This window comes from Ictidomys tridecemlineatus, unplaced genomic scaffold, assembly GCF_052094955.1.
Source record: "Ictidomys tridecemlineatus isolate mIctTri1 unplaced genomic scaffold, mIctTri1.hap1 Scaffold_581, whole genome shotgun sequence".
Classification (NCBI taxonomy): Eukaryota; Metazoa; Chordata; class Mammalia; order Rodentia; family Sciuridae; genus Ictidomys; species Ictidomys tridecemlineatus.
This window is the reverse complement of record NW_027523927.1, coordinates 103,916-122,100: the sequence shown is the minus strand read 5'-3', so window position 1 is coordinate 122,100 and position 18,185 is coordinate 103,916. Positions and strand designations below refer to the sequence as shown.

At 39.6% G+C, this 18,185-nt stretch overlaps 1 long non-coding RNA gene across 1 annotated transcript; it reads right to left on the bottom strand.

Annotated features, from left to right (window-relative positions):
* Positions 1–10,579: 10,579 nt before the first annotated feature.
* On the bottom strand, positions 10,580–17,677 carry LOC144374117 (uncharacterized). Its single transcript, XR_013433611.1, has 3 exons — positions 17,514–17,677; positions 16,708–16,882; positions 10,580–15,053 (listed from the first exon to the last, which is right to left on the bottom strand). It is a non-coding gene; the product is annotated as an uncharacterized LOC144374117 (long non-coding RNA).
* Between the last annotated feature and the right edge of the window lie 508 nt (positions 17,678–18,185).

Here is an 18,185-nt window from a genome sequence, read left to right as displayed (position 1 = left end):
ACAATCGTTGCTATATTTTGTTTTGAGATAGGGTGTCACTGAATTGTTGAGGGCCTTGCTAAGTTGTTGAGGCTGGCCTTAAACTTGTGATGCTCCAAGTTCCTGGGATTACAGGTGTGCGACACTGCACCTGGGGGTATATTTCTTAAGTGCTGTGAACACCTTAAAGGAGGCAGAACCTCATAGAGGACAATGATTCATTTGTATTGCTTTTTGGACATATTCCAGAGCTGTTCTGATGTAGAATCATGTTTCCTGCTGGTGGAGAATAGTGTTGAATATCAAAGTCTTCATATGTTTGCCATGGGAAAGTTGGGGGTGGATAGAGGTGCTGCTGGGCCACTTGCCATTATAACAGAGTGTTTGCTAGAGGAATCTCTTGAAGTTGGGGTGAAACTCAACCTGGTCTGGAAGGAACAGGGAGTGAGGCTGATGGATGTACTCAGCAGAAGGAGAAAGTGGAATAAGGGAGAGGAGATGCCAGTCAGTGTCCAGAGAAGGAAATGACCTTTGAGCTTGACCTTTCCTGCTTTGTGTTCTGAAGGACTTCAGCCCAGATTTTTTTCCTGGAAAATCTGATTTTTGACAAGGAAAATATGTCTGGGCATCCTCCACTGCTTTCCCAGATGGTGAAATTCAGTTAAGGTAGATTTTTAGAAAAAATCAAGAGGTAAGAGAGTAAAGTAGGAGCAGGGTGGTGACACCATCTTTGGATCAGTTGAGCAGAACAGCACTAGAAAGATCTTAAAAGGTACCTGGAAGGATGTGGTGGGAGGACAGATGTGGCCAATGGAGACAGAGCAAGGATCCTGCAAAGGGAGGCACAAGGGGATGAGGAGCCCTGAGAAGGAAGGAGAGGTTGGTGCTGGATCAACAAAGTCTGGGGAGAGCTGCTCACAAGTGGGTTGAGGGAAGTCACTATTCCTAGGAGCCTTGGAAGGCAGGAGGCCCAGGGTCACTCTTGGGCACCCCTGTACCTAGACCCTGGCCACAGGCCCAGGTTGAGCCCTGGATCAACTGATCAACTTATGAGGGTCACTGGGAGATGGCCTTGTGTAGTCCTGTTGATTCTGAGCTCCTTTTCCCTTCCTCATCTCTCTCCAGCACAGTAACCCATTTGACCAGGGCTGCACCAGGAACTGGTATATCATGCTATGTGCTCCCTGTGACCCAAGTGAATTAGTAAATCAAGAGCTCAAGTGGACCCTGCCTGGGGTTGGTGGGGTGTGGTGAAGCTAGATCTTTTTCCCTGGTCCCTGACCCCAGCTCATAGGCCCTGACACTCACTGTTCCTATCCTTTGGGGTTTTCTCCAGGGTGCTCTAGGAGTTTCTGGCCAGCAAGTTCCAGGGTAGGAGATATCTGTGCTGCATCTTCAAAGGTGGGTGTGGAAGGACTCATAAGGCACCATCAGGGCCAAGAAAGTGGAGAAAGCACAGAAAATGCCTAGTTTCAGAGGTGCAAGATGCCTCCACACAGCCAAGGGCACAACACTCAGACCACATACCTGATTTTTAAGGGTTGCCTGGCATTGACCACCACCACAGCTTTGATGAACAACTGCAGGATGACGGGGAGAAGGAGGGTCCCAGTGGGTACAGGCACTAGGATGCTTTGTACAGGCTTAGAAGTGAAGCCATGGAATAGTTAGTTTCACCTGTATACCTTTTGACCCAGAAATGTAATTTTTAGCATATGTGTCTTAGGGAAATAATAGAACAGCATATATTAAGGGTTTTGTCCCAGTATTTAAATAGCAAAATGTAACAAAAACTCAACTCAAATATTATTAGTGGTAAATTGGTTAAAATATAGCATGACCATTTAATGTACTACTTGGTTATTTTAAATGGATTTAGGGGAAAAAAACTGTCATGTATTGCTGGGCTCAGTGGAGCATGACTGTAATTCCAGAAGCTTGTGAGGCTGACTTAGGAGGTTTGCAAATTCAAAGCCAGAATCAGCAACTAAGGGAGGAACTAAGCAATTTAGTGAGACCCTGTCTCAAAAAATATAAAGGCTTAGGATGTAGCTTGGTGGTTGAGTTCCTTTGAGTTCAATCCCTTGTATTCCTTCTCCCTTCTACCCCCAAAAAAGATATGAAACAGTAAACACTGTATAAGGTGGGTTCCTGGTTTAGAAACCATAAATTTTTATTTCCTGAAATGCTGATGTTGGAATGGGCCTGCTGCCCTGTGTTCTGTATTTGTCTAAAGCCTAGACCAGAATCAGACATAAGCAAGCATCCTTCTTCCTGTTTGCTGTCCCCTGACTTTTTCTCTTGGCTTATGCCTTTTAAATTAGGAGCTACTCTGGTGGGTGACTAACAGGAGGAAATACAGGTTTGACACTTCTGTCCCTCTCCCCAAACAAACCCAGCACTCCATTCTTAGTACTCTGTTTTGAACATTCTTCTTCATTTGCAAAATAGATATGGAAACGTAGAATTCTAGAAAGCTGGACCATTTAGAATTTAGTCAAATCTAAAATTATGTGTATTGGTTTGTTTTATGTATGTTTGACATTAATCTCTGAAAACTATTTGTATTAGAGCAATTCAAACCACAACTAATTTCTGAATTTCTCTTTGTTAGGGCATGCCAGAGCAGTGGGCATGACTCCAACACAGTGAAGCAGAAACATCTAAGCTTTACTCCTCCTGATAAGACATCAGACAGTGGTAAAACACTGAATCACTTGGAATCTTGAGAAGTACTGATAGATGAAAAGATCATTTCTGGAAAAATGAAAGGCTAAGCTATATTGTCCCTACTTTCTCCTATATAGAAATTGCTTTTTGTCAACTGCCCAAATGGCCCTTGAACATCTTCTGGAATCTGAGGATTAATTTGATCTCATACTTTTGTTAGAAATTGAATTGGATGTTACATTTTTTCCATATTTATTATACATTATAATTAAACATGATAGTGGGACTGAAACTTGTTCCATGTTGTTGCATTTACTTGGGGTGTTTTCTCTCCTTACTGCCTTAAATGATTTTCAGTTTAGAAGGAAAAATTTGGAATTATAGACATGATTATGCTAGAAATATGTTTATTGTCAGTGACATAGAAGGAAGTTTTGCTTTATAAATGCATAGACATTGAAATAAAAAATATTGCAAGGTCTTTTCAGTTTTGAAGAAGGTCAGCAAGATCCCTTAAATTGTTTTTCCTGTGTCACAGGTAACTCAGTGAGGGTCTCTATTATCTGCTCAATTTTAAAACCTAAAATTTATACTAAAGAATCCATTAATTAGATATAATTTTATTTCTAGAAACTTAAAGGTAATAACCAAAAATTAAAGTCTACAAAGATTTTCTAAAGGGTATTGGTTAAATTATGAAAACACCAATATTAAGGCACTATCAATTTAGCCATTAGAATAATGTTATGATCAGATATTAGGAATGATGATGCTGGCATATAGTTTTAAATTTTATTGATTTTTCTTTTTCTTTCTTTCTGTTCCCTTTTTTTTCTTTTTCTTTTTTCTTTTCATTTGCTTGCTTTAACTTAAATTGTTCTTTTGGCTTTGGCCTCTAAAAGCTAGATTACTGAATTTAGCTCCCTTTTCTTCTCTCCTCTGTGTATTTAATGCTATAAATTCCCCTAAGTGCTCTAAATGCTTACACAGTGCTTTGGATAAATTGTGCAATTATAATAGATTGTAGTTTCTTTGTTTTAATTCAAATTTTTAAAAATTCCCTTGAGACTATTTTTACTCATGTGTTATTTATAAATGTATTATTGAATTCCCAAATATTTGGGGATTTTTCAGTTCTGTTTCTATTAGTGATTTTTAGCTTAATTTCATTGTGATATAAAAATATGTTTTATTTTATTTCCAATGTCTTAAATTTATTGATGACTCTTTTACAGCACAGGACATGGTGGACCTTTCTGAATTTTATGTAAACTTGAAAAGAATGTGTACTTTATTTTTTTTGAGTAGAGTATTTTAGAAATGCCAATAAGATCAAGTTGATTGATAGCGCCACTCAGGTCAACTATATCCTTATTGATTTTCTGCTTCCTTCATCTATCAAGCCCTGAGAGATGTGTTTGGAAGTCTGCAACTTTAGGGGTAAATTTTGTCAATTTCTCCTTGAGTTATCAGTTTTGGTGTCACATATTTAGATGTCTGTTGTTAAATGCTTACATATTTAGAATTGTTATGTCTTTTTGGAGTTTGTTCCTCTTTATCCCTGATAATTTTCCATATTCTGAAATGTACTTCATGTAAAATTAATAAAGCTATTGCAGATTTCCATTGATTAGTTTCTATAGTGCATCTCTGTTCATCTTTTGGCTTTAATTGTATCTGAGTCTTCTTAATCAAAATGGTTTCTTATAGACAATATATGGTAGAGTCTTGTTTCTTTATTCAGTTTGAAACTTTTTCTTTAATTGTCATTTTAGACTATTCACATTTAAAGTGATTATTGGTAGAGTTGGAATAGTATTTAATGCATTTATAACTGCTTTCTCTCTTTTGCATTTGTTCTTTATGCATTTTCCCATTTTTCTGGTTATAATTAATATTTTATATGATTTTGTATTATCCCCTTTCTTAGAAAAAGGAGGTCAGAAGAAGTTCTTCAGAAAGCTAATATTCAGTTACCGTATGAACTAGCAATACTACTACTAGATATATATCCAAGAAAATTAAAAGCATATGTCCAGGGCTAGGGTTGTGGATAAGGAGAAGCATGCTTGCCTTGCATGTGTGAGGCACTGGGTTCCAATCTCAGCACTACATCAAAACAGAAAATTTAAAAAAAAATAAATAAATAAACAAAAAGCATATGTCAATGGAGTAGGAGATGTAGCTCAATGGTAGAGTGCCTAGCAGGCCCTGGGTCAGTCCACAGCACTGACAAAAAAGGCAATAAAAGCACATATTCACACAAAACATGCACAAAGTTTTCATAGCAGTGTTATTTAGAATAGCAAAAATTGGAAACAATCCAATTTCCTGTCACCTGATGAACAGTGGAATATTATTGGGCCATAAAAGGGAAGGAAGTTCTGATACATGTACACCATTGACCCTTGAATGTGTTCTACTAAGGAAAACAGGTGAGGCAGCAGAGGGAATTGGATTTGCATATGCTTTCCCTGATGCTTTTTGCCCCATTGCCTGATTCCAGTTCAAGTAAGCAGTTAAAGTAGTTTTGACAGTAGATCTATATAGAACACTTTCCAGAGCCATTTTCAAAACCCTTTTGTTTCATGTATTCATTTGGCCAATATTGAATTTAATCCCTGCCTTGTGCAAGGCATTGTTTAACTTGCTGCCTAGAGAACCCACAAAAATTTCTGCCCTGTAGAACCTACATTCTAGTAGAAGGAGAGAAACTATAAGGGAAATAAGAACAATACCTTAAGCAAAGGACTCTTTAGGTGTTGGACTGGCAGGAGAGTGAGAGTCAGGGGGTTGTTTTCAAAAGGGTTCCATACCTAGGGAAGAGCATGGCAAGCAGAAGAGCATGACAAGCATGGAAAGCCCTGAGGCAGGAATGTTCCTAGTGCAGTGAAAGATCTTGAAGGGCTTTAGCAGAGTCACAGTGCACTGAGCAAGCAGTAGGCGGTAAGGGTCAGTGAGTGAGGCCCTAGTAGTGTTTTGTAGGGCTTCTGGCTTCCACTCTAAGATGGGGAAACCAGTGGAAAGTTTTGAGCAGAGGCATAAAATGGTCTTACTTAAATATTAAGAGGCTCACTCTGGTCAATTTGTTCAGAAGAGATTCTCAAGGAAGGCCAAGGCAGAAGCAGGAAGACCAATTATAAAGCTGTTGCAATAATTCAAGTGAGAAATGACAGAAATATAGACAAGAATGGCATCAGTGGAGTGATTAAAAAAAAACAATAATCAGATTCTGGATGTATTTTGAAAGGAGTGTCTATGTAAAGAAGAGTTGGGGGTAGTTCCAAGAGTTATGGCCTAAGAATGGGAATGATGAAATTGAAGTGTCCCTTAGTTAAGATGGGAAGGACTGTAAGATGGGTAGAGGGGTTGGGGTGGTAATTGGGAGTTTAGTTGTGAGCATTTTAACGTGTTTTAGATATGTGAAAGTTAAGACACCTATTAAGATCTTCAAATGGATATGTTGATGAGGCTGTTGGGAATGCAAGCCTGGGATCCAGGTTAGAGAGAGAAAATTGAAGCTTCTCAGCTGCAAGGCAAGATGAGGTCACAGAGTCAAGTGGGAATAAATGGACAGAAATTTACCTTGCACCCTGACATAGTCCATAACTAAGAGTTAATGAGGCAGACCAGCAAGGAGACCAAGAAGGAATGGAAGAAAAGACAGGGAAAAAGATATGCCCTGAAATATATAGGCAAAAAGGTCAGCTTGGCAGAAACCATGGTTATGTCAATAAAGATAAAGACTGAGACTTGATCAATTAAGATATAATGTTGGTGAAAACTTGATGAATGGCCGGCCACATCTACTTTTGGTTAAAATAAAGTAACTAGGACCATCTTAGTCTTTCTTGCTGAAAATGACTCCAAGAGACTAGATTATAGAAAACAGTAGTTTTCAAGATGCTGTATCAGACATTGAATGAAGGACAGTGATGTCAGAAAGTAAGTAACAACTGAAATGAACCCTACAACTGCCCCAATTTCTAGGCCATGTGCAGGGAGGCATAACCCAGATGGGGCATTGCTGGACAAGCTAAGAAAATAGAAAATATGGACACTCTCAAGCTCTGGGGAGGACCCTCCTTAAGAATTCAACAGAAATCGATGTGAAGAGCCACTGTAAAGACTGAGATATAATTATCTTATGAGATTGGCAAGAACTGGGCTGAGGTGTAGTTCAGTGGCAGAGTGCTTGCCTAGCATGCACAAGGTCCTTGGTTCAACCTCCATCAGTAGGAACAAACCCTGGGGCTGGGTGTGATGGTACACGCCCATAGTCCCAGCTAGTTCGAACACTGAGGATCACTTGAGCTCAAGTCTGGGCAACATAGTGAGACCCCCCAGCTCAGAAGACCAGGATCAGAAGGAGTAGTGCCTGCCACATGTGTAGGGTTGGGAGTAGTGCCTGTTTCTATCAGCCACCATGGAAAACCTTATCACTCAAAAGATATTGAGAAGAGTCATAAGAGTCTTGTCTCAATGATAGGAAATAATTACCCTTAAACACTGTTTCAGTTCCACCTAACAAATCTTAAAAATGAGACACAAATAGCTTAAAACTGTATCCCAGAACAAAGCTCAAGAATATTTATAGGGCCACAATCACAACCATGGTTCTACTTATGCCTCAGAAGGGGCTTGTCCTCAGTGTCCTCTGCTGTGGATCTGATTAGACCCTAATGAAACTGGCTAACTCTTATATGTCATCAACTATCAGTAGATACGAGGTGATAAAAGATGGGCTGGTCATCCATGAGCTTGCTACTGTCCATTACCTGGGCTCAATATGGAAAAACACCTTGGCCTGCAGGTAGAGCAGTCACATGGGCATAGTTAGAATAGGTAACCTGGAGGAGAGGTTGAGAGTTGTACACCAGGTTCTCATAAGATACCATGAATCTAAAGAGATTGCAACTTGTACCAGAGCCTGTACCTGGAGATGAAGGAACATGGCCCCAAACAAAGCAGATTCTCCTGGAACATGTCCACAAGCTGAAGGAAGACAAGACCTGTGAGAATCCTGACTGACCTTGCTGAGTCCCACCTTTGTAAAGAGCATCTCCAGGCCAAGAAAGGAGGAGGAAATCATCAAGACTGTCCAAAGAGGATGAAGCCCAGAAATAAAGCTGTACCTTCAGTGTGGCCTCCAGAGTTAACACAGATCTGCCCTTCAAATAAAAGAAGGCTTGATCTGCCTGGGAAAAAGTCAAGAGAATATTGATAGAAATCCAGAAGTGGTCAAGATGCAACAGGCACCCAGACCTCCAGTCAAAACTTTAACAAAAATACAAAAGGGTAGGAAAATATAGTCCATCATGAGGAGAAAATATTCAGAAGGAACCAACCCATACTTGACTCAGATAAAAGAATTAGCACACAAGGTCATGAAAATAATTTTTATAATTATGTTCCAGAGTTTAAAAGATTACGCATTTTGAAGGCAAATTTTTAAATGATGGAAACCAAACTTAGTTACATATTGTGATTTGGATATAACATGTCCCTGAAAAGCTCCAGTGTTAATGCAGAGATATTTGTAAGAGAAATGATAGGATTATGATAGCCATAACCTAATCACTCTCTCCTAGTTTGAATGGATAGTTGGTCACTATAGAAGTGTGATTGGAGCAGATGGGACACTTCAGGGTGCCCTCAAAGGGTTTTTTTCCCTGTACCCCTTTTCCCCTTCTCTGCTCCTATGTTTCCTGGCCTCCTTGAGCAGAACAGCTCTCCTCCACCGTGCCCTCCTGCCATGATGTTCTGCTTCACCTTGAGCCTAGAGCAGTGGAGTCAGCGCACCATGGACTAAACCTCTGAAACTGTGAGCCAAGATACCTGTTCCTCTAACTTTGTCTTGTCAGGTATTTTGGTCACAGTGAAACAACTGACTTACACATTATGAAATTATAATATGTGAGACTAGATTAATGATAGATTAGTGCAGTAGTGGAAACTACCACGGTGAAACATAGGGAGAGATGTGAAAACAACTTTTCAATGAAATAGCATCAGTGAGCTTTGAGACAGTTTCAAGTGTTCTCATGATGTGTAATGAAGTTCTGAAAGAAAAAATCAACTCAGAAATCTATCTCCCAAAAGCCAAATAACAGCTTTCTCAAATGCAGGAAATTAAAACTACTTCTAACTACCTGAATAAGTATATGAATTTTTGCTATATAAGTATCTTTAAAAAACAAAACCATTTAAATAAAAATAATAACAGTGGAGGCAGAAGATATGCTTGTGTAAAATGACAACAAAAGCCTCAGTGCCAAGAACAACAACCCTAAGTTTCTTGCCCTGTGTGACATTGTGTGTCACATGATGGTCAAGTGTTATCACTGAAAGATGCAAACATTCAAAAATAAGAGACAGTTTTACCTAATCTCTGAGGAATGAGAATAATAAAAAGTGAGAAATGCTGGAAGAGGGATGGAGTAACAGGAACGCTCCTGCATTGCTAGTGGGAGGCTCCCTCCAGAAGTGGATTTTTTCAGGTTCCCACAAAAGGAAACATGACCTTACCACATAACCCAGCAATTTGTTTGTTAAATAATGAAAACAGCCATATTAAGGCACTATTCAATTTAGCCATTAGAATAATGTGTTCCTAGGTATTTACCCCCAGGCATTGAAAAATGTCCACACACAAAAAAAACCTATGAAAAATTTTATAGCATCTTTATTCGTGTTTGCCAAACTTGGAACCAAGACTGGCTCTAGCTAAGCAGTTCCTTTGACACAGAATGTACAACCAAGATGTAGTTCAAAAAGTGAATGGGAGGTCTGTGCACAACTCAGTGGTAGAGCACATACCTCGAATGGTGTGGCCCTGGGTTCCATCCCCAGTACCACAAAATGAATAAAAGAAATCAAATGTATATGTTATATCCATACAATAAAATAGTACTCATGGATAAAAATTGAGATATAATAACAACAGTAGACATGACAGAACTTTATTTATTTGCTTATTATAGGGAACGAACATGGAAAATATGGTGTGGTCATATTAGATTCTGAAAGATGTTTAAGAGAGTAGTGCTTAATGATGTCTTTCAGTTTAAAGGGGCTAGATGCTCTCCAATTGCAAGTTGAATGTGTGGGCTGGAAGTGTTCATCCATGCTAGGGCACTTGCCCAGCATGTAAGTAGAGGATATCTCAAGTATGAAGAGTTTTAAAAACTCAATAATTGCAGGGATTCAGAAGTGTGAAGAGGTTGAGTAGTAGGTGTTTAGTGCAGTGAATTTATTCAGTTGATGTTATAATGGTGGATACATTACAAAATTAATTTTTCAAAACAGAATTATATAATACAATGCACAATTGTATAATAATACCTAATAAGAAATTATATAATACAATGCCAAACTCACTCTAATGTAAAGTTGTAAACTTTGGATTCATAGAAGTATTTCCATATTTGTTTATTTGTTTAGAGTTCTTGGGTAGCATGCACAAGTTCCCCACATTTCAAGTGCCAGCCAAAAAACAACAAAATATATTTATATTTAGATATGTATACACACGAATATCAATATAATAATTACACTGTACTGTAATGCAAGATATTAATAATAAGAGCATGAGGGGCCAACATGGGAACATTTCAGGATCCTCATTTTAAGACCCAGTATGCATTTAGAAACTGCATTTGCAAGGCTATCTAGTTGTCTTTTCAGTTTTGAAGAAGGTCAGCCAGATCCCTTAAAGTGTTCCTCCTGTCTCACAGGCAACTTAACAAGGGTCTCTACTGTTTGCTTAATCATAAAACTTAAAACTTCTACTTAAAAAATCCATTATTTAGAAATAATTTCACTTCTAGAAATTTAAAGGTAATATTCAAAACTAAAGAATACAAAGATTTTCTAAAGGAGATTAAATTATGAAAACACCCATATTAAGGCACTATTCAATTTAGCCATTAGAATCATTTTATGGTCAGTTATTAGGAATGATGAATCTGACATATAGCTTTTGAAGGAAAAGAGTTTCAGTAGATACAAATTGTTTTGAAATGTGAAAATGTGACTTTTAAAAAGCTTGGGAAGGTTTAACAAGATAGTCCACATTGGTAGTAGGATTGTCATCATTTTTCTTTATATTTTTAATGCAACCCAGGTGGGGTTTTTGCTGTTTTTTATTTTGTTTTCTTTAAGCAAGTGTATGCATTTATACTTCAACTCAGAAAAGATGAAACTGCCAGGCCTGGGGGCACACACCTGTAATCTCAGCTTCTAGAGAGGCTCAGGCAGGAGGATCTCATATTTGAGCCCACCTGGGCTCTGTCTCAAAATAAATGAAAAAAAGGCCTGGTGTATAGCTCAGCAGTGGAGCAGTTATTTGCTTAGCATGTTTTGGGGTTCAATTCCTAAAAAGCATAACAATCCATAAACTTTATATATTATAACTTTGTTGAGCTACTTTAAGAATGTCACAAGTGTTATACCCTATGGTTGTACACCTGTAATCTCAGTGACTCAGGAGGCAAAAAAAAGGAGGATCACAAGTTCAAGGCCAGCCTCAAGTATTTGGTGAGATCCTATCTCAAAAATAAAATTAGGAATGTAGCTGACTGGCAATGCCACCTCTGTTCAACCATCAGTATTTCAGGCCCCCCAAAAAAGAAAGTCACAGATGTTGTTCTATTTTTAGGCCTTACACCTAATTGCAACAAATGGAACTCCAGAATTTCCAAATCCAGACAAACTTTCCCCAGTATTTCACGATTTCTTACAAAAGTGTTTGGAAGTGGATGTGGAGAAAAGGGGTTCAGCCAAGGTATTGTTAGAGGTAAATTTTGAAATAATGTGATTTGGATAAAATATTGACTCTTTTTGAATAACCCACAGAAAGTTTCCATTTCACTATTCATTGATCACTGCCAATAAGGCAGCTGCTATATTTTAGGACTTCATCTGCCAGGAGAAAAATTTAATTTTGTGAGTTTGTTTTGCTATATTATCAAATATCGTGTCCATTCAATGCTGACATGAGTGTATTAATGGGCTGTTTAACTGTTGATTTTTAGAAATTAGAACAATTAAAAACAACTCTGTTTTCAAAACAGTTTATGAAAGTTATGGTTGTGATTATGAGATGTCTGGGCAGGTATTAAAATATGGGTTGATTAACTCAATTGTATTCATAAGTAGTCTTCAGGCCTTAGTTGAAAGAACATGCTTTGCTTCTAAATTATGCACTTTTTGTTTCCTCTCTTTGGCAGCACCCATTTCTGAACTTGGCAAAACTGCTAGCAAGTTTAACTCCACACATCCTGGTGGCCAATGTGATTCTCAAGAGTAGCTACTAAAATGGCATCCTATTCTTTCATTTTCTGAAAGGAAAAAATTTTAAAACTATAATAAAGTGTTCATTATTGTAAAAGACTTGTAACATAAAATTTGCCATTTTAGCCATGATAAGTGAACAACTCAAAGGCATTAATTACACCCACAATATTGTACAAGCTTCTGTTTCCAAAACAGTTTTGTCACTTCAAACAGAAGCTCTGCCACCATGTAAGTAATAACTCCCATTCCTCCTCCTCCATCCCTTGGCTGCTACCAGTCTTTTTTTTCTTTTATTTGTTCTAATTAGTTATACATTGATGAGGGCCACAGCGAAGTTAAGATGGTGCCTGGCAGTTTGCTAGGAGAAGTGCTTTTTGAGTCAATGCCAGGGAGCCATTAAGATGATAAGGATCCCTTAATAACTGACTTCTGTATCTAGTTTATGTTAATTAAGTTAAGCTGTGGGTAATTAGTTGGGTATATGTACCTCTGCAGTCTGGCAGAGAGGTGGTGCCTGCTACCTAGGGTACCCACTACTTTGAGTTCCCTCTCAGTTCCCGCTGAGTTCACTCGCAATAAAGTACTTCCTACTTCAACCTTCAAGTTGTTTGTCATCTCCAGTTATTTCACCCAGCTAGACAATGGCAATGCATGACAATAGAATGCACTTTGACACATAATACACAAATGGTGCATAACTTCTCATTTTTCTGGTTGTACATGATGTAGAATCACATCAGTCATGTAGTCACACATGGATATAGGGTATTAATGTCTGATTCATTCTACTCTTCTTCCTACCCCCATACCTGGCTTCCCAACTTTCACTCCCCTCTGCCTAATCCAAATAATTCTATTCTTCCATAGCCATGCTCCTTATTGTGAATTATTGTCAATATATCAGAGAAAACATTTAGAATTTGGTTTTTGGAATTGGTTTATTTTGCTTAGTATGATATTGTCCACTTCCACCCATTTACTGGCAGATGCCATCACTGCCTTCTTCTTTAAAACTGAGTAATATACCATTATGCATAGAGACATTTTCTTCATCTGTTGAAGGACTCCTAGGTTTGTTCCATAGTTAATCTATTGTGAGTTGAGCTGCTTTATAACGTTGATGTGGCCACGTCACTGTTGTATGCCAATTTTAAGTCCATTGGGAATAAAGAAGTGGGATAACTGGGTCAAATTGTGGTTTTATTCCAAGTTTTCTTAGGAATCTCCATACTGCTTTCCATAATGGTTGCACCATTTTGGAGTCCCACCAGCAATCTATGAGTGTGTCTTTTCCCCCACAATCTCGCCAACATTTCTTGTTACTTGTCTTCTTGATAATTGCCATTCTGACTGAAGTGAAATCAAATCTGATAGTTTTGATTTCTATTTCTTTAATTGCTAGAGATGTTGAACATTTTTTCACATATTGGTTTATGAACATAGATCTTCTGAGAATTGTGTGTTTAGTTCCTCAGTCAATTTATTGATTGGGTTATTTGGTTTTGGGGTGTTAAGATTTTTGATATCTTTATATATTCTGGAAATTAGTGCTCTATCTGATGTGTGTATAGTAAAAATGTTCTGACACTCTGTTGGCTCTCTCTTCACATTACTGATCATTCCTATTGCTGAGAAAAAGCTTCTGAGTTTGAATCCATCCCATTATTGGTAAGAAATATTGTTTTATAGCCCAGAATATGACCTGTTACTGAAAGTATTATGTGCCCTTAAAGGGATCGGGAGTTCTGTAGTTGTTGGGTGTTGTATTCTATAAAGTCTTTTAGGCTAAGGTAGTTGATACTCTTGCTCAAAACTTCTATGTCTTTATTAATATTTTTGCCAAATTACTGTATTTACTGAGAGACAGATATCAAAATCTTCCATGATGGTTTGTAACTGTGTGTTTCTCCCTTCCATTCTGTTAATTTTTGCTTCATATATTTTAAAGCTCTGTTACTGGGTACAGGAACATTAATTATTGTCATATCTGCTTCAGAATTTCTATTTATGGTAATACTTTTCAAGTTTATTTTATCTAATATTAATTCAGCAGTTCCGACTTTTCATTCTTTATTTTTTCATTCTTATTTTCCTGATTTTTAATTTTCAATATATCTGAATCTTTACATTTAAAGCACATCACTTGTAGATATGATTAGATCTTGATTTTTTAACCCATTCTGATAATCTCTGCCTTTCAACTGGGGTTTTAATTCATTCTATTCAGTGTAATATTGATATATTTGGATTTAGGCCTCATATTTTCTCTTTGTTTCCTGTTTGTACCATCTGACCTTTGCTCTAAATCTTAAATTTTTTAGCATCAACTTAGAGTTAATGTTTTTATTTAAAATGTAACAGTGTATTCTAAGTCCATACTATTATATATAGAGTTAGTTTCACATAACTAAGCACACAGACTCTAAAACTAACATTGCTTCTACCACATGTCTCTTCTATTTGGGGCAGCTCTCTGAGGTCAAGGTAAATTTCCTTGCAGCTTCCTAGACCTTGGTTCAAGCCTCAAAATCTCTGGGAAGTGACACAACACAGTGAAACATCACAGGTCCCCTTTGACTTTTCAAAGCTTTCTACCATAGACAGAATTCTGCATAGCAAAGGAAAAGAGTTACACCTATGATTGTTTACAGATGTGGAGATTTTCCTAACCAGGTGTGGGTGTGCCCCTCCTTCACCCCACTGCCCTACCTGGGGGACAGGACTGGCAAATTTGCAGAAGCCAGGGAGATCAAAAACAATCCTGTTTCCTTCATTTTGAAAAAATCACATATTAGAAGTTCTTTGGTTGGCTGAGATGATCGAGTCTGGGGTCAGCTGGCAGGAAGTACTCCAAGTACATCCTTCCACCTCCCTAAAAGGTCCCATAGAGAGGCCAGGAGAAGCAGCATATGCAGTCAGAAAACAAAAGAACTTAGTCTTCCCTAAGGGTGGACTCACCCTAGTGGTTGACATGGAAGACAGAGATGAAGCATGGGGTCTGCTCAGGCAGGACCCTGAGGTTTTGTTCCTTCCCATCTTTTCTAGCACCAAGCTCCTTCAGACTGGAAGAGCTGGAGAGAATTCTTGGGCAAACACAGTGAGAAGTCCTGAAAGAAACAAGACTGCCTGTGAACTTGCCTGTGGGAGTGGTATAGGGATTACTTAGAATACTACAAATAGTCATATTTGTTTAAAGCACATTTTAGTGTAGCAGGAGTCAAAGTCATTTTCAAAGTCAAAGAAATGTTATTAGTCTCTTCCTCATCTGCCAATCATATACCCAGACACACCCAACTCAAGACATATGTTCAATGCTTAGCTGCCTTTCTCCCTCCTCTTCCATCCCTCCATGCTTTGCCTTCCTCCAAGGTGGACAGGCAGCAGAAGTACTTACGGTGACCAGTGAAAGAGAGGAAGGTGAGTCTGAAAGAAACTGGTGCTTTCTCTAGTAACTTGGCTTCTCCTTCAAAGAACCTTCTAAACTTCCTCCACTCCATTCCTCCCACTCAATGAAGAACAGTAAAGTTCAAATTCTGCACAGAGAATCTTGGTGCATAAAAAAAAAAATCTGGCCTTCCTTTTTCTTTAAGCAATCCAAAAAAAGGATTATGCATTTGCTTGAGTTGCTTGGGTTTTGTATCAGGGCTCTGAGCTAGGAGAAATGGTGTGAGTGAAATCACACATATTTACATTTGGTTTGTATAAGCCAATTTCATCTGGAAAAGTCAGTACTGCTACACTAGAATTTTTTTCCAACTCCAAAGGGGTGAAATATTTGTAGCTAAGTACCCAGGGATGTGAATTGTGCCTTCAATTTCATCATTTTATTGTTTCATTTGAGCGTCTTTGTTACAATGTAAATATATGTATCTATTTTGACATAGAAGATAATCCATCCAACATTCCATCCCAGACAATAGCAAAACTACATAATTTTACTCTTGACAACATCTCTATGGCACCAACTAGAAAGTTTTTATGTTTATACAGGGAAGAATATCAATTAAAGGTAAAATGTTCTTGAAAATTTACACACTTTTTTTTGAAGCCAAATAGCACAAGGCATACCAGAGTTCGTCCTGCTGCTAAAATTATGATTTTGTTTTAAGATCAGGCAAAGTATCCAGAAATAAATTTCAATACTCTTCTTGATGTTTTGCTGAAGCAAGGCTTAGTGGCATAATTGCAGGAAGACAGCCCAAAGGCAGGTCCTTCTGTTACAACACTGCCTGCTTTCCAGCTATGGGGCTTCCCTGAGCAGCAGAGTAATAGAAATGGCCTCTTGTCACTGCCCAAACCTCTTCTCATGCCAGACTCCTACAAGCGGAACCCTAAGGCAGCATACATGGCCTGAATGTATCGAAAGCCTTTTAATGCCCTAATGCCCACATTGCTCCTCCCACTGCCCACCCAGGACCTTCCTCTGTCCCTGTTGTAACATCTGTGTGAAGGTGAGTACTCTTCCTCCCTGTCCAATCACCAATTCATTCCTAGGCACCTGATCAGGACCAGGAACCTTACAGCATAAGTGGGCTGGAGGTGGGTACAAGACTATCCTCCCAGACTCTTAAGAGTGGCTCCCAGCCACTCTTGGACACTTACATCTGTTGTGGCTTCTATGTCAGTATGTGTTCTGAGAGGCTGGCCTTGCTTGAACAGATGATGACATGCAAAGGGCATCCCATCTGTGCTGAGCCTGGTGGAGTCTGGGGGATGAAAGGCAGTGACTGTCCCATCCCCTGGCTTACTGGTACTAAATACCTGATCTGTAGGCTGGCTGTTCCCATCTTCTGGAGGTCTTTGCCTGTCTTGATCTGGGTGTCCCAGTTGGAGGGTTTTCTGGGTTCTGAATGCTCTCTCATGTACACACCCTGCAGGGTTCTCCAAGGGCAGAAGTATGGATGGGAAGGGTGTTCTTTACATCCTTAACCAACATCTGAGTAAATAGAGGCCCAGAGTTATTGCATATCCTGCTCCAGGTAACACCAGGTAGGTCTAGTCTCTAAAAACCTCACTCATGACCAGTGACCCATTGAGCCATGGAGTCCTAACTGTGCTCTAACAATGGAAATGCCAGGTTCTCCCTGAGATGGGAGCCTGTGTGTAGGGCCAATAGAAGGTGGCCTAGAAGACAGCTTTGGGGGAGGCCTTATTATTTGGGGATGATGGAGGCTAGGCTAGATATAATCTTGAAGCCTGCCTCCTCTCCCCATAGGAGTCTGAGCACCACTGTAGGTGGGTGAACAACTACGTGGAACACTATAATATCAAGCTGTTCTTGCTTCTGCTTGGTCCCCTTTGCCTGTACCTGGATGCCCAGCTGGTGAAATGTGTCATCTCCCTTTTGTGTACCAGAGAGATGCTGTTCTCCTTGGACAAGGTCATGGCGGATCCATGCAGTCCCCAGGGCCCACAGTGGCAACATCAGTGTTGTGTGGGTGGAGGGGTGGAGAGCCAAGAGGTGGGGTAATGGAGGGCAGGTCTAGGGCAAAGCCCCTTGGGAGAACCTGTCAAAGACATGTTCAAGTTTAGTGGGGTCAGGGAGCTAGGTGGGGTAGGCTACATACACTGTGGAGCAGAGATTCGAGCTGGGCCAGAGAGAGGAGTGATGAAGGTAAAACAGGGAGAGCAGGAGGACAGCGCAGCTGGTGGAAGGAGGTTTCCGTTGGGAGTACTGGACTAACTGTCCAGTCCAAGGAGGAAGAGTTGGTGGGCGGGGCTATCTGAGGGAGACGTCATGGAGGGAGGAGTCGAGCCCAGGGGCGGGGCCAGTGAGCAACTGTCCCCAGGGTTGGCTTCTTAGCATGCGCACAGCTTCCTAGTGGCTATATCTTCCACAGCCGCCTTACTGTCATTCATCTTGAGGCTGTTGATCCAGGCTCTAGAGGTGAGCACTGCCAGGCGCCGCAGGGATAGGTAAGTGGGACTTGGGGCCTGTGTCAGGATACTCGGCTGCACAGAGTCAACTTGTACCTCTTCCTCCCGCCACTCTCTGTGCATTCTCCAATGCCCTTGGCCCTGATGGTGCCTCATTAGTCCTTTCACACCCACCTCTTCAGATGCAGCTCAGAAATCTCTTTCTCCTGGAGCTCGCTTGTCCTGCTCGCTCTTTGGTGCATTGCTTCTAGAACGTACTGTGTGCTAGGTGTGCTACGCTGTGGGTTATTTGAGGCATGGAAAAAGAGAAGAGTAAGTACATGGTGCACTTGTGTTGATGAGCAACCTGCAATCACAATAAC